Consider the following 13604-nt stretch of genomic DNA (forward strand, 5'->3'; position numbering starts at 1 on the left):
TAAACGAAAGAGAAGAATACCACTATCAGGGAACAAGGAATTTCTCAAACTCCGTTGGGCCGTTTTACCCTTCAAACTTCTTCCTCCTCATTCCAGCCTATGTTGCCAACTATGTTTCAGCGATCTGTCACTAAAGTTGCTAGATTCCATCTTACCCCCTCCCCTTGTGCTTCTCTGCCTCTGTGCGCCGTTACTGTAGCTTCTCCCACTCTCGTTTGCAGAATTTAGTGTGAAAAATGTTGCTAGATTCCATCTTACCCCCTCCCCTTGTGCTTCTCTGCCTGTGTGCGCAGTTGCTGTGACTGTTGCAGGGACTGTGAAGAGACCTCTTGTGGCTTGTCTTGTGGGGTATGTATGCGTGTCCGAGCTGTGTGCTAGTAGTTTAGACAGACAGCTCGGTGCGTTCGACATGTCAATACCTCTCATAAATAAAACTAGTGACGAAGTCAATCTCTCCTCCACTTTCAGCCAGGAGAGATTGACATGCATATTATTAACATTAGCTCTCTGTGTACATCCAAGGGCCAGCCGTGCTGCCCTGTTCTGAGCCAATTGCAATTTTCCTAAGTCATTTTTGTGGCACCTGACCACACGACTGAACAGTAGTTAAGGTGTGCGACAAAAATAGGACCTGTAGGACCTGCCTTGTTGATAGTGTTGTTAAGAAGGCAGAGCATCGCTTTATTATAGACAGACTTCTCCCCATCTTAGCTACTACTGCGTCAATATGTTTTGACTATGACAGTTTACAATCTAGGGTTACTCCAAGCAGTTTAGTCATCTCAACTTGCTCAATTTCCACATGACTTATTACAAGATTTAGTTGAGGTTTAGGGTTTAGTGAGTGTTTTGCTCCAAATACAATGCTTTTAGTTTTATAAATATTTAGGGCTAACTTACTCCTTGCCACCCACTCTGAAACGAACTGCAGCTCTTTGTTGAGTGTTGCAGTCATTTCAGTCGCTGCAGTAGCTGACGTGTATAGTGTAGAGTCATCCGCATACACATGGCTTTACTCAAAGTCAGTGGCATGTCGTTAGTAAAAATGTACTCAAGGTCCAAAAGGAATTTGGCTTCCGCTCTAGCCCGAAGACTCTTTTACAAGTAACAGTCACTGGCGAGGTCTGAAAACACTACCTGCCGCCCTAAAATGGAACATGCATTGGCCGGGAATCGAACCCGGGCCTCCCGCGTGGCAGGCGAGAATTCTACCACTGAACCACCAATGCTTTGACAGAGATTTAGAGGGGGTTCCCGCTCTCAAACAATACGAGTCGATGGAGTGACTAAACGAAAGAGAAGAATACCACTATCAGGGAACAAGGAATTTCTCAAACTCCGTTGGGCCGTTTTACCCTTCAAACTTCTTCCTCCTCATTCCAGCCTATGTTGCCAACTATGTTTCAGCGATCTGTCACTAAAGTTGCTAGATTCCATCTTACCCCCTCCCCTTGTGCTTCTCTGCCTCTGTGCGCCGTTACTGTAGCTTCTCCCACTCTCGTTTGCAGAATTTAGTGTGAAAAATGTTGCTAGATTCCATCTTACCCCCTCCCCTTGTGCTTCTCTGCCTGTGTGCGCAGTTGCTGTGACTGTTGCAGGGACTGTGAAGAGACCTCTTGTGGCTTGTCTTGTGGGGTATGTATGCGTGTCCGAGCTGTGTGCTAGTAGTTTAGACAGACAGCTCGGTGCGTTCGACATGTCAATACCTCTCATAAATAAAACTAGTGACGAAGTCAATCTCTCCTCCACTTTCAGCCAGGAGAGATTGACATGCATATTATTAACATTAGCTCTCTGTGTACATCCAAGGGCCAGCCGTGCTGCCCTGTTCTGAGCCAATTGCAATTTTCCTAAGTCATTTTTGTGGCACCTGACCACACGACTGAACAGTAGTTAAGGTGTGCGACAAAAATAGGACCTGTAGGACCTGCCTTGTTGATAGTGTTGTTAAGAAGGCAGAGCATCGCTTTATTATAGACAGACTTCTCCCCATCTTAGCTACTACTGCGTCAATATGTTTTGACTATGACAGTTTACAATCTAGGGTTACTCCAAGCAGTTTAGTCATCTCAACTTGCTCAATTTCCACATGACTTATTACAAGATTTAGTTGAGGTTTAGGGTTTAGTGAGTGTTTTGCTCCAAATACAATGCTTTTAGTTTTATAAATATTTAGGGCTAACTTACTCCTTGCCACCCACTCTGAAACGAACTGCAGCTCTTTGTTGAGTGTTGCAGTCATTTCAGTCGCTGCAGTAGCTGACGTGTATAGTGTAGAGTCATCCGCATACACATGGCTTTACTCAAAGTCAGTGGCATGTCGTTAGTAAAAATGTACTCAAGGTCCAAAAGGAATTTGGCTTCCGCTCTAGCCCGAAGACTCTTTTACAAGTAACAGTCACTGGCGAGGTCTGAAAACACTACCTGCCGCCCTAAAATGGAACATGCATTGGCCGGGAATCGAACCCGGGCCTCCCGCGTGGAAGGCGAGAATTCTACCACTGAACCACCAATGCTTTGACAGAGATTTAGAGGGGGTTCCCGCTCTCAAACAATACGAGTCGATGGAGTGACTAAACGAAAGAGAAGAATACCACTATCAGGGAACAAGGAATTTCTCAAACTCCGTTGGGCCGTTTTACCCTTCAAACTTCTTCCTCCTCATTCCAGCCTATGTTGCCAACTATGTTTCAGCGATCTGTCACTAAAGTTGCTAGATTCCATCTTACCCCCTCCCCTTGTGCTTCTCTGCCTCTGTGCGCCGTTACTGTAGCTTCTCCCACTCTCGTTTGCAGAATTTAGTGTGAAAAATGTTGCTAGATTCCATCTTACCCCCTCCCCTTGTGCTTCTCTGCCTGTGTGCGCAGTTGCTGTGACTGTTGCAGGGACTGTGAAGAGACCTCTTGTGGCTTGTCTTGTGGGGTATGTATGCGTGTCCGAGCTGTGTGCTAGTAGTTTAGACAGACTAGTAGTTTAGACTAGTAGTTTAGACAGACAGCTCGGTGCGTTCGACATGTCAATACCTCTCATAAATAAAACTAGTGACGAAGTCAATAGTCAATACTCCACTTTCAGCCAGGAGAGATTGACATGCATATTATTAACATTAGCTCTCTGTGTACATCCAAGGGCCAGCCGTGCTGCCCTGTTCTGAGCCAATTGCAATTTTCCTAAGTCATTTTTGTGGCACCTGACCACACGACTGAACAGTAGTTAAGGTGTGCGACAAAAATAGGACCTGTAGGACCTGCCTTGTTGATAGTGTTGTTAAGAAGGCAGAGCATCGCTTTATTATAGACAGACTTCTCCCCATCTTAGCTACTACTGCGTCAATATGTTTTGACTATGACAGTTTACAATCTAGGGTTACTCCAAGCAGTTTAGTCATCTCAACTTGCTCAATTTCCACATGACTTATTACAAGATTTAGTTGAGGTTTAGGGTTTAGTGAGTGTTTTGCTCCAAATACAATGCTTTTAGTTTTATAAATATTTAGGGCTAACTTACTCCTTGCCACCCACTCTGAAACGAACTGCAGCTCTTTGTTGAGTGTTGCAGTCATTTCAGTCGCTGCAGTAGCTGACGTGTATAGTGTAGAGTCATCCGCATACACATGGCTTTACTCAAAGTCAGTGGCATGTCGTTAGTAAAAATGTACTCAAGGTCCAAAAGGAATTTGGCTTCCGCTCTAGCCCGAAGACTCTTTTACAAGTAACAGTCACTGGCGAGGTCTGAAAACACTACCTGCCGCCCTAAAATGGAACATGCATTGGCCGGGAATCGAACCCGGGCCTCCCGCGTGGCAGGCGAGAATTCTACCACTGAACCACCAATGCTTTGACAGAGATTTAGAGGGGGTTCCCGCTCTCAAACAATACGAGTCGATGGAGTGACTAAACGAAAGAGAAGAATACCACTATCAGGGAACAAGGAATTTCTCAAACTCCGTTGGGCCGTTTTACCCTTCAAACTTCTTCCTCCTCATTCCAGCCTATGTTGCCAACTATGTTTCAGCGATCTGTCACTAAAGTTGCTAGATTCCATCTTACCCCCTCCCCTTGTGCTTCTCTGCCTCTGTGCGCCGTTACTGTAGCTTCTCCCACTCTCGTTTGCAGAATTTAGTGTGAAAAATGTTGCTAGATTCCATCTTACCCCCTCCCCTTGTGCTTCTCTGCCTGTGTGCGCAGTTGCTGTGACTGTTGCAGGGACTGTGAAGAGACCTCTTGTGGCTTGTCTTGTGGGGTATGTATGCGTGTCCGAGCTGTGTGCTAGTAGTTTAGACAGACTAGTAGTTTAGACTAGTAGTTTAGACAGACAGCTCGGTGCGTTCGACATGTCAATACCTCTCATAAATAAAACTAGTGACGAAGTCAATAGTCAATACTCCACTTTCAGCCAGGAGAGATTGACATGCATATTATTAACATTAGCTCTCTGTGTACATCCAAGGGCCAGCCGTGCTGCCCTGTTCTGAGCCAATTGCAATTTTCCTAAGTCATTTTTGTGGCACCTGACCACACGACTGAACAGTAGTTAAGGTGTGCGACAAAAATAGGACCTGTAGGACCTGCCTTGTTGATAGTGTTGTTAAGAAGGCAGAGCATCGCTTTATTATAGACAGACTTCTCCCCATCTTAGCTACTACTGCGTCAATATGTTTTGACTATGACAGTTTACAATCTAGGGTTACTCCAAGCAGTTTAGTCATCTCAACTTGCTCAATTTCCACATGACTTATTACAAGATTTAGTTGAGGTTTAGGGTTTAGTGAGTGTTTTGCTCCAAATACAATGCTTTTAGTTTTATAAATATTTAGGGCTAACTTACTCCTTGCCACCCACTCTGAAACGAACTGCAGCTCTTTGTTGAGTGTTGCAGTCATTTCAGTCGCTGCAGTAGCTGACGTGTATAGTGTAGAGTCATCCGCATACACATGGCTTTACTCAAAGTCAGTGGCATGTCGTTAGTAAAAATGTACTCAAGGTCCAAAAGGAATTTGGCTTCCGCTCTAGCCCGAAGACTCTTTTACAAGTAACAGTCACTGGCGAGGTCTGAAAACACTACCTGCCGCCCTAAAATGGAACATGCATTGGCCGGGAATCGAACCCGGGCCTCCCGCGTGGCAGGCGAGAATTCTACCACTGAACCACCAATGCTTTGACAGAGATTTAGAGGGGGTTCCCGCTCTCAAACAATACGAGTCGATGGAGTGACTAAACGAAAGAGAAGAATACCACTATCAGGGAACAAGGAATTTCTCAAACTCCGTTGGGCCGTTTTACCCTTCAAACTTCTTCCTCCTCATTCCAGCCTATGTTGCCAACTATGTTTCAGCGATCTGTCACTAAAGTTGCTAGATTCCATCTTACCCCCTCCCCTTGTGCTTCTCTGCCTCTGTGCGCCGTTACTGTAGCTTCTCCCACTCTCGTTTGCAGAATTTAGTGTGAAAAATGTTGCTAGATTCCATCTTACCCCCTCCCCTTGTGCTTCTCTGCCTGTGTGCGCAGTTGCTGTGACTGTTGCAGGGACTGTGAAGAGACCTCTTGTGGCTTGTCTTGTGGGGTATGTATGCGTGTCCGAGCTGTGTGCTAGTAGTTTAGACAGACTAGTAGTTTAGACTAGTAGTTTAGACAGACAGCTCGGTGCGTTCGACATGTCAATACCTCTCATAAATAAAACTAGTGACGAAGTCAATAGTCAATACTCCACTTTCAGCCAGGAGAGATTGACATGCATATTATTAACATTAGCTCTCTGTGTACATCCAAGGGCCAGCCGTGCTGCCCTGTTCTGAGCCAATTGCAATTTTCCTAAGTCATTTTTGTGGCACCTGACCACACGACTGAACAGTAGTTAAGGTGTGCGACAAAAATAGGACCTGTAGGACCTGCCTTGTTGATAGTGTTGTTAAGAAGGCAGAGCATCGCTTTATTATAGACAGACTTCTCCCCATCTTAGCTACTACTGCGTCAATATGTTTTGACTATGACAGTTTACAATCTAGGGTTACTCCAAGCAGTTTAGTCATCTCAACTTGCTCAATTTCCACATGACTTATTACAAGATTTAGTTGAGGTTTAGGGTTTAGTGAGTGTTTTGCTCCAAATACAATGCTTTTAGTTTTATAAATATTTAGGGCTAACTTACTCCTTGCCACCCACTCTGAAACGAACTGCAGCTCTTTGTTGAGTGTTGCAGTCATTTCAGTCGCTGCAGTAGCTGACGTGTATAGTGTAGAGTCATCCGCATACACATGGCTTTACTCAAAGTCAGTGGCATGTCGTTAGTAAAAATGTACTCAAGGTCCAAAAGGAATTTGGCTTCCGCTCTAGCCCGAAGACTCTTTTACAAGTAACAGTCACTGGCGAGGTCTGAAAACACTACCTGCCGCCCTAAAATGGAACATGCATTGGCCGGGAATCGAACCCGGGCCTCCCGCGTGGCAGGCGAGAATTCTACCACTGAACCACCAATGCTTTGACAGAGATTTAGAGGGGGTTCCCGCTCTCAAACAATACGAGTCGATGGAGTGACTAAACGAAAGAGAAGAATACCACTATCAGGGAACAAGGAATTTCTCAAACTCCGTTGGGCCGTTTTACCCTTCAAACTTCTTCCTCCTCATTCCAGCCTATGTTGCCAACTATGTTTCAGCGATCTGTCACTAAAGTTGCTAGATTCCATCTTACCCCCTCCCCTTGTGCTTCTCTGCCTCTGTGCGCCGTTACTGTAGCTTCTCCCACTCTCGTTTGCAGAATTTAGTGTGAAAAATGTTGCTAGATTCCATCTTACCCCCTCCCCTTGTGCTTCTCTGCCTGTGTGCGCAGTTGCTGTGACTGTTGCAGGGACTGTGAAGAGACCTCTTGTGGCTTGTCTTGTGGGGTATGTATGCGTGTCCGAGCTGTGTGCTAGTAGTTTAGACAGACAGCTCGGTGCGTTCGACATGTCAATACCTCTCATAAATAAAACTAGTGACGAAGTCAATCTCTCCTCCACTTTCAGCCAGGAGAGATTGACATGCATATTATTAACATTAGCTCTCTGTGTACATCCAAGGGCCAGCCGTGCTGCCCTGTTCTGAGCCAATTGCAATTTTCCTAAGTCATTTTTGTGGCACCTGACCACACGACTGAACAGTAGTTAAGGTGTGCGACAAAAATAGGACCTGTAGGACCTGCCTTGTTGATAGTGTTGTTAAGAAGGCAGAGCATCGCTTTATTATAGACAGACTTCTCCCCATCTTAGCTACTACTGCGTCAATATGTTTTGACTATGACAGTTTACAATCTAGGGTTACTCCAAGCAGTTTAGTCATCTCAACTTGCTCAATTTCCACATGACTTATTACAAGATTTAGTTGAGGTTTAGGGTTTAGTGAGTGTTTTGCTCCAAATACAATGCTTTTAGTTTTATAAATATTTAGGGCTAACTTACTCCTTGCCACCCACTCTGAAACGAACTGCAGCTCTTTGTTGAGTGTTGCAGTCATTTCAGTCGCTGCAGTAGCTGACGTGTATAGTGTAGAGTCATCCGCATACACATGGCTTTACTCAAAGTCAGTGGCATGTCGTTAGTAAAAATGTACTCAAGGTCCAAAAGGAATTTGGCTTCCGCTCTAGCCCGAAGACTCTTTTACAAGTAACAGTCACTGGCGAGGTCTGAAAACACTACCTGCCGCCCTAAAATGGAACATGCATTGGCCGGGAATCGAACCCGGGCCTCCCGCGTGGCAGGCGAGAATTCTACCACTGAACCACCAATGCTTTGACAGAGATTTAGAGGGGGTTCCCGCTCTCAAACAATACGAGTCGATGGAGTGACTAAACGAAAGAGAAGAATACCACTATCAGGGAACAAGGAATTTCTCAAACTCCGTTGGGCCGTTTTACCCTTCAAACTTCTTCCTCCTCATTCCAGCCTATGTTGCCAACTATGTTTCAGCGATCTGTCACTAAAGTTGCTAGATTCCATCTTACCCCCTCCCCTTGTGCTTCTCTGCCTCTGTGCGCCGTTACTGTAGCTTCTCCCACTCTCGTTTGCAGAATTTAGTGTGAAAAATGTTGCTAGATTCCATCTTACCCCCTCCCCTTGTGCTTCTCTGCCTGTGTGCGCAGTTGCTGTGACTGTTGCAGGGACTGTGAAGAGACCTCTTGTGGCTTGTCTTGTGGGGTATGTATGCGTGTCCGAGCTGTGTGCTAGTAGTTTAGACAGACTAGTAGTTTAGACTAGTAGTTTAGACAGACAGCTCGGTGCGTTCGACATGTCAATACCTCTCATAAATAAAACTAGTGACGAAGTCAATAGTCAATACTCCACTTTCAGCCAGGAGAGATTGACATGCATATTATTAACATTAGCTCTCTGTGTACATCCAAGGGCCAGCCGTGCTGCCCTGTTCTGAGCCAATTGCAATTTTCCTAAGTCATTTTTGTGGCACCTGACCACACGACTGAACAGTAGTTAAGGTGTGCGACAAAAATAGGACCTGTAGGACCTGCCTTGTTGATAGTGTTGTTAAGAAGGCAGAGCATCGCTTTATTATAGACAGACTTCTCCCCATCTTAGCTACTACTGCGTCAATATGTTTTGACTATGACAGTTTACAATCTAGGGTTACTCCAAGCAGTTTAGTCATCTCAACTTGCTCAATTTCCACATGACTTATTACAAGATTTAGTTGAGGTTTAGGGTTTAGTGAGTGTTTTGCTCCAAATACAATGCTTTTAGTTTTATAAATATTTAGGGCTAACTTACTCCTTGCCACCCACTCTGAAACGAACTGCAGCTCTTTGTTGAGTGTTGCAGTCATTTCAGTCGCTGCAGTAGCTGACGTGTATAGTGTAGAGTCATCCGCATACACATGGCTTTACTCAAAGTCAGTGGCATGTCGTTAGTAAAAATGTACTCAAGGTCCAAAAGGAATTTGGCTTCCGCTCTAGCCCGAAGACTCTTTTACAAGTAACAGTCACTGGCGAGGTCTGAAAACACTACCTGCCGCCCTAAAATGGAACATGCATTGGCCGGGAATCGAACCCGGGCCTCCCGCGTGGCAGGCGAGAATTCTACCACTGAACCACCAATGCTTTGACAGAGATTTAGAGGGGGTTCCCGCTCTCAAACAATACGAGTCGATGGAGTGACTAAACGAAAGAGAAGAATACCACTATCAGGGAACAAGGAATTTCTCAAACTCCGTTGGGCCGTTTTACCCTTCAAACTTCTTCCTCCTCATTCCAGCCTATGTTGCCAACTATGTTTCAGCGATCTGTCACTAAAGTTGCTAGATTCCATCTTACCCCCTCCCCTTGTGCTTCTCTGCCTCTGTGCGCCGTTACTGTAGCTTCTCCCACTCTCGTTTGCAGAATTTAGTGTGAAAAATGTTGCTAGATTCCATCTTACCCCCTCCCCTTGTGCTTCTCTGCCTGTGTGCGCAGTTGCTGTGACTGTTGCAGGGACTGTGAAGAGACCTCTTGTGGCTTGTCTTGTGGGGTATGTATGCGTGTCCGAGCTGTGTGCTAGTAGTTTAGACAGACAGCTCGGTGCGTTCGACATGTCAATACCTCTCATAAATAAAACTAGTGACGAAGTCAATCTCTCCTCCACTTTCAGCCAGGAGAGATTGACATGCATATTATTAACATTAGCTCTCTGTGTACATCCAAGGGCCAGCCGTGCTGCCCTGTTCTGAGCCAATTGCAATTTTCCTAAGTCATTTTTGTGGCACCTGACCACACGACTGAACAGTAGTTAAGGTGTGCGACAAAAATAGGACCTGTAGGACCTGCCTTGTTGATAGTGTTGTTAAGAAGGCAGAGCATCGCTTTATTATAGACAGACTTCTCCCCATCTTAGCTACTACTGCGTCAATATGTTTTGACTATGACAGTTTACAATCTAGGGTTACTCCAAGCAGTTTAGTCATCTCAACTTGCTCAATTTCCACATGACTTATTACAAGATTTAGTTGAGGTTTAGGGTTTAGTGAGTGTTTTGCTCCAAATACAATGCTTTTAGTTTTATAAATATTTAGGGCTAACTTACTCCTTGCCACCCACTCTGAAACGAACTGCAGCTCTTTGTTGAGTGTTGCAGTCATTTCAGTCGCTGCAGTAGCTGACGTGTATAGTGTAGAGTCATCCGCATACACATGGCTTTACTCAAAGTCAGTGGCATGTCGTTAGTAAAAATGTACTCAAGGTCCAAAAGGAATTTGGCTTCCGCTCTAGCCCGAAGACTCTTTTACAAGTAACAGTCACTGGCGAGGTCTGAAAACACTACCTGCCGCCCTAAAATGGAACATGCATTGGCCGGGAATCGAACCCGGGCCTCCCGCGTGGCAGGCGAGAATTCTACCACTGAACCACCAATGCTTTGACAGAGATTTAGAGGGGGTTCCCGCTCTCAAACAATACGAGTCGATGGAGTGACTAAACGAAAGAGAAGAATACCACTATCAGGGAACAAGGAATTTCTCAAACTCCGTTGGGCCGTTTTACCCTTCAAACTTCTTCCTCCTCATTCCAGCCTATGTTGCCAACTATGTTTCAGCGATCTGTCACTAAAGTTGCTAGATTCCATCTTACCCCCTCCCCTTGTGCTTCTCTGCCTCTGTGCGCCGTTACTGTAGCTTCTCCCACTCTCGTTTGCAGAATTTAGTGTGAAAAATGTTGCTAGATTCCATCTTACCCCCTCCCCTTGTGCTTCTCTGCCTGTGTGCGCAGTTGCTGTGACTGTTGCAGGGACTGTGAAGAGACCTCTTGTGGCTTGTCTTGTGGGGTATGTATGCGTGTCCGAGCTGTGTGCTAGTAGTTTAGACAGACAGCTCGGTGCGTTCGACATGTCAATACCTCTCATAAATAAAACTAGTGACGAAGTCAATCTCTCCTCCACTTTCAGCCAGGAGAGATTGACATGCATATTATTAACATTAGCTCTCTGTGTACATCCAAGGGCCAGCCGTGCTGCCCTGTTCTGAGCCAATTGCAATTTTCCTAAGTCATTTTTGTGGCACCTGACCACACGACTGAACAGTAGTTAAGGTGTGCGACAAAAATAGGACCTGTAGGACCTGCCTTGTTGATAGTGTTGTTAAGAAGGCAGAGCATCGCTTTATTATAGACAGACTTCTCCCCATCTTAGCTACTACTGCGTCAATATGTTTTGACTATGACAGTTTACAATCTAGGGTTACTCCAAGCAGTTTAGTCATCTCAACTTGCTCAATTTCCACATGACTTATTACAAGATTTAGTTGAGGTTTAGGGTTTAGTGAGTGTTTTGCTCCAAATACAATGCTTTTAGTTTTATAAATATTTAGGGCTAACTTACTCCTTGCCACCCACTCTGAAACGAACTGCAGCTCTTTGTTGAGTGTTGCAGTCATTTCAGTCGCTGCAGTAGCTGACGTGTATAGTGTAGAGTCATCCGCATACACATGGCTTTACTCAAAGTCAGTGGCATGTCGTTAGTAAAAATGTACTCAAGGTCCAAAAGGAATTTGGCTTCCGCTCTAGCCCGAAGACTCTTTTACAAGTAACAGTCACTGGCGAGGTCTGAAAACACTACCTGCCGCCCTAAAATGGAACATGCATTGGCCGGGAATCGAACCCGGGCCTCCCGCGTGGCAGGCGAGAATTCTACCACTGAACCACCAATGCTTTGACAGAGATTTAGAGGGGGTTCCCGCTCTCAAACAATACGAGTCGATGGAGTGACTAAACGAAAGAGAAGAATACCACTATCAGGGAACAAGGAATTTCTCAAACTCCGTTGGGCCGTTTTACCCTTCAAACTTCTTCCTCCTCATTCCAGCCTATGTTGCCAACTATGTTTCAGCGATCTGTCACTAAAGTTGCTAGATTCCATCTTACCCCCTCCCCTTGTGCTTCTCTGCCTCTGTGCGCCGTTACTGTAGCTTCTCCCACTCTCGTTTGCAGAATTTAGTGTGAAAAATGTTGCTAGATTCCATCTTACCCCCTCCCCTTGTGCTTCTCTGCCTGTGTGCGCAGTTGCTGTGACTGTTGCAGGGACTGTGAAGAGACCTCTTGTGGCTTGTCTTGTGGGGTATGTATGCGTGTCCGAGCTGTGTGCTAGTAGTTTAGACAGACAGCTCGGTGCGTTCGACATGTCAATACCTCTCATAAATAAAACTAGTGACGAAGTCAATCTCTCCTCCACTTTCAGCCAGGAGAGATTGACATGCATATTATTAACATTAGCTCTCTGTGTACATCCAAGGGCCAGCCGTGCTGCCCTGTTCTGAGCCAATTGCAATTTTCCTAAGTCATTTTTGTGGCACCTGACCACACGACTGAACAGTAGTTAAGGTGTGCGACAAAAATAGGACCTGTAGGACCTGCCTTGTTGATAGTGTTGTTAAGAAGGCAGAGCATCGCTTTATTATAGACAGACTTCTCCCCATCTTAGCTACTACTGCGTCAATATGTTTTGACTATGACAGTTTACAATCTAGGGTTACTCCAAGCAGTTTAGTCATCTCAACTTGCTCAATTTCCACATGACTTATTACAAGATTTAGTTGAGGTTTAGGGTTTAGTGAGTGTTTTGCTCCAAATACAATGCTTTTAGTTTTATAAATATTTAGGGCTAACTTACTCCTTGCCACCCACTCTGAAACGAACTGCAGCTCTTTGTTGAGTGTTGCAGTCATTTCAGTCGCTGCAGTAGCTGACGTGTATAGTGTAGAGTCATCCGCATACACATGGCTTTACTCAAAGTCAGTGGCATGTCGTTAGTAAAAATGTACTCAAGGTCCAAAAGGAATTTGGCTTCCGCTCTAGCCCGAAGACTCTTTTACAAGTAACAGTCACTGGCGAGGTCTGAAAACACTACCTGCCGCCCTAAAATGGAACATGCATTGGCCGGGAATCGAACCCGGGCCTCCCGCGTGGCAGGCGAGAATTCTACCACTGAACCACCAATGCTTTGACAGAGATTTAGAGGGGGTTCCCGCTCTCAAACAATACGAGTCGATGGAGTGACTAAACGAAAGAGAAGAATACCACTATCAGGGAACAAGGAATTTCTCAAACTCCGTTGGGCCGTTTTACCCTTCAAACTTCTTCCTCCTCATTCCAGCCTATGTTGCCAACTATGTTTCAGCGATCTGTCACTAAAGTTGCTAGATTCCATCTTACCCCCTCCCCTTGTGCTTCTCTGCCTCTGTGCGCCGTTACTGTAGCTTCTCCCACTCTCGTTTGCAGAATTTAGTGTGAAAAATGTTGCTAGATTCCATCTTACCCCCTCCCCTTGTGCTTCTCTGCCTGTGTGCGCAGTTGCTGTGACTGTTGCAGGGACTGTGAAGAGACCTCTTGTGGCTTGTCTTGTGGGGTATGTATGCGTGTCCGAGCTGTGTGCTAGTAGTTTAGACAGACAGCTCGGTGCGTTCGACATGTCAATACCTCTCATAAATAAAACTAGTGACGAAGTCAATCTCTCCTCCACTTTCAGCCAGGAGAGATTGACATGCATATTATTAACATTAGCTCTCTGTGTACATCCAAGGGCCAGCCGTGCTGCCCTGTTCTGAGCCAATTGCAATTTTCCTAAGTCATTTTTGTGGCACCTGACCACACGACTGAACA

The 13604-nt window shown here is 45.4% G+C and overlaps 10 non-coding genes across 10 annotated transcripts; all 10 read right to left on the reverse strand.

Moving 5' to 3' along the window:
* Positions 1–1158: 1158 nt before the first annotated feature.
* Positions 1159–1229, reverse strand: trnag-gcc (transfer RNA glycine (anticodon GCC)). The gene has a single exon. It is a non-coding gene; the product is annotated as a tRNA-Gly (tRNA).
* A 1216-nt stretch (positions 1230–2445) lies between these two features.
* Positions 2446–2516, reverse strand: trnag-ucc (transfer RNA glycine (anticodon UCC)). Its single transcript has one exon. It is a non-coding gene; the product is annotated as a tRNA-Gly (tRNA).
* A 1249-nt stretch (positions 2517–3765) lies between these two features.
* On the reverse strand, positions 3766–3836 carry trnag-gcc (transfer RNA glycine (anticodon GCC)). Its single transcript has one exon. It is a non-coding gene; the product is annotated as a tRNA-Gly (tRNA).
* A 1249-nt stretch (positions 3837–5085) lies between these two features.
* trnag-gcc (transfer RNA glycine (anticodon GCC)) lies at positions 5086–5156 on the reverse strand. The gene has a single exon. It is a non-coding gene; the product is annotated as a tRNA-Gly (tRNA).
* A 1249-nt stretch (positions 5157–6405) lies between these two features.
* Positions 6406–6476, reverse strand: trnag-gcc (transfer RNA glycine (anticodon GCC)). Its single transcript has one exon. It is a non-coding gene; the product is annotated as a tRNA-Gly (tRNA).
* Positions 6477–7692: 1216 nt separating this feature from the next.
* On the reverse strand, positions 7693–7763 carry trnag-gcc (transfer RNA glycine (anticodon GCC)). The gene has a single exon. It is a non-coding gene; the product is annotated as a tRNA-Gly (tRNA).
* Positions 7764–9012: 1249 nt separating this feature from the next.
* Positions 9013–9083, reverse strand: trnag-gcc (transfer RNA glycine (anticodon GCC)). Its single transcript has one exon. It is a non-coding gene; the product is annotated as a tRNA-Gly (tRNA).
* A 1216-nt stretch (positions 9084–10299) lies between these two features.
* Positions 10300–10370, reverse strand: trnag-gcc (transfer RNA glycine (anticodon GCC)). The gene has a single exon. It is a non-coding gene; the product is annotated as a tRNA-Gly (tRNA).
* A 1216-nt stretch (positions 10371–11586) lies between these two features.
* Positions 11587–11657, reverse strand: trnag-gcc (transfer RNA glycine (anticodon GCC)). Its single transcript has one exon. It is a non-coding gene; the product is annotated as a tRNA-Gly (tRNA).
* A 1216-nt stretch (positions 11658–12873) lies between these two features.
* trnag-gcc (transfer RNA glycine (anticodon GCC)) lies at positions 12874–12944 on the reverse strand. The gene has a single exon. It is a non-coding gene; the product is annotated as a tRNA-Gly (tRNA).
* Positions 12945–13604: the final 660 nt, after the last annotated feature.

The sequence above is a fragment of the Salvelinus alpinus genome, chromosome 9, assembly GCF_045679555.1.
Source record: "Salvelinus alpinus chromosome 9, SLU_Salpinus.1, whole genome shotgun sequence".
NCBI classification, from domain to species: Eukaryota; Metazoa; Chordata; class Actinopteri; order Salmoniformes; family Salmonidae; genus Salvelinus; species Salvelinus alpinus.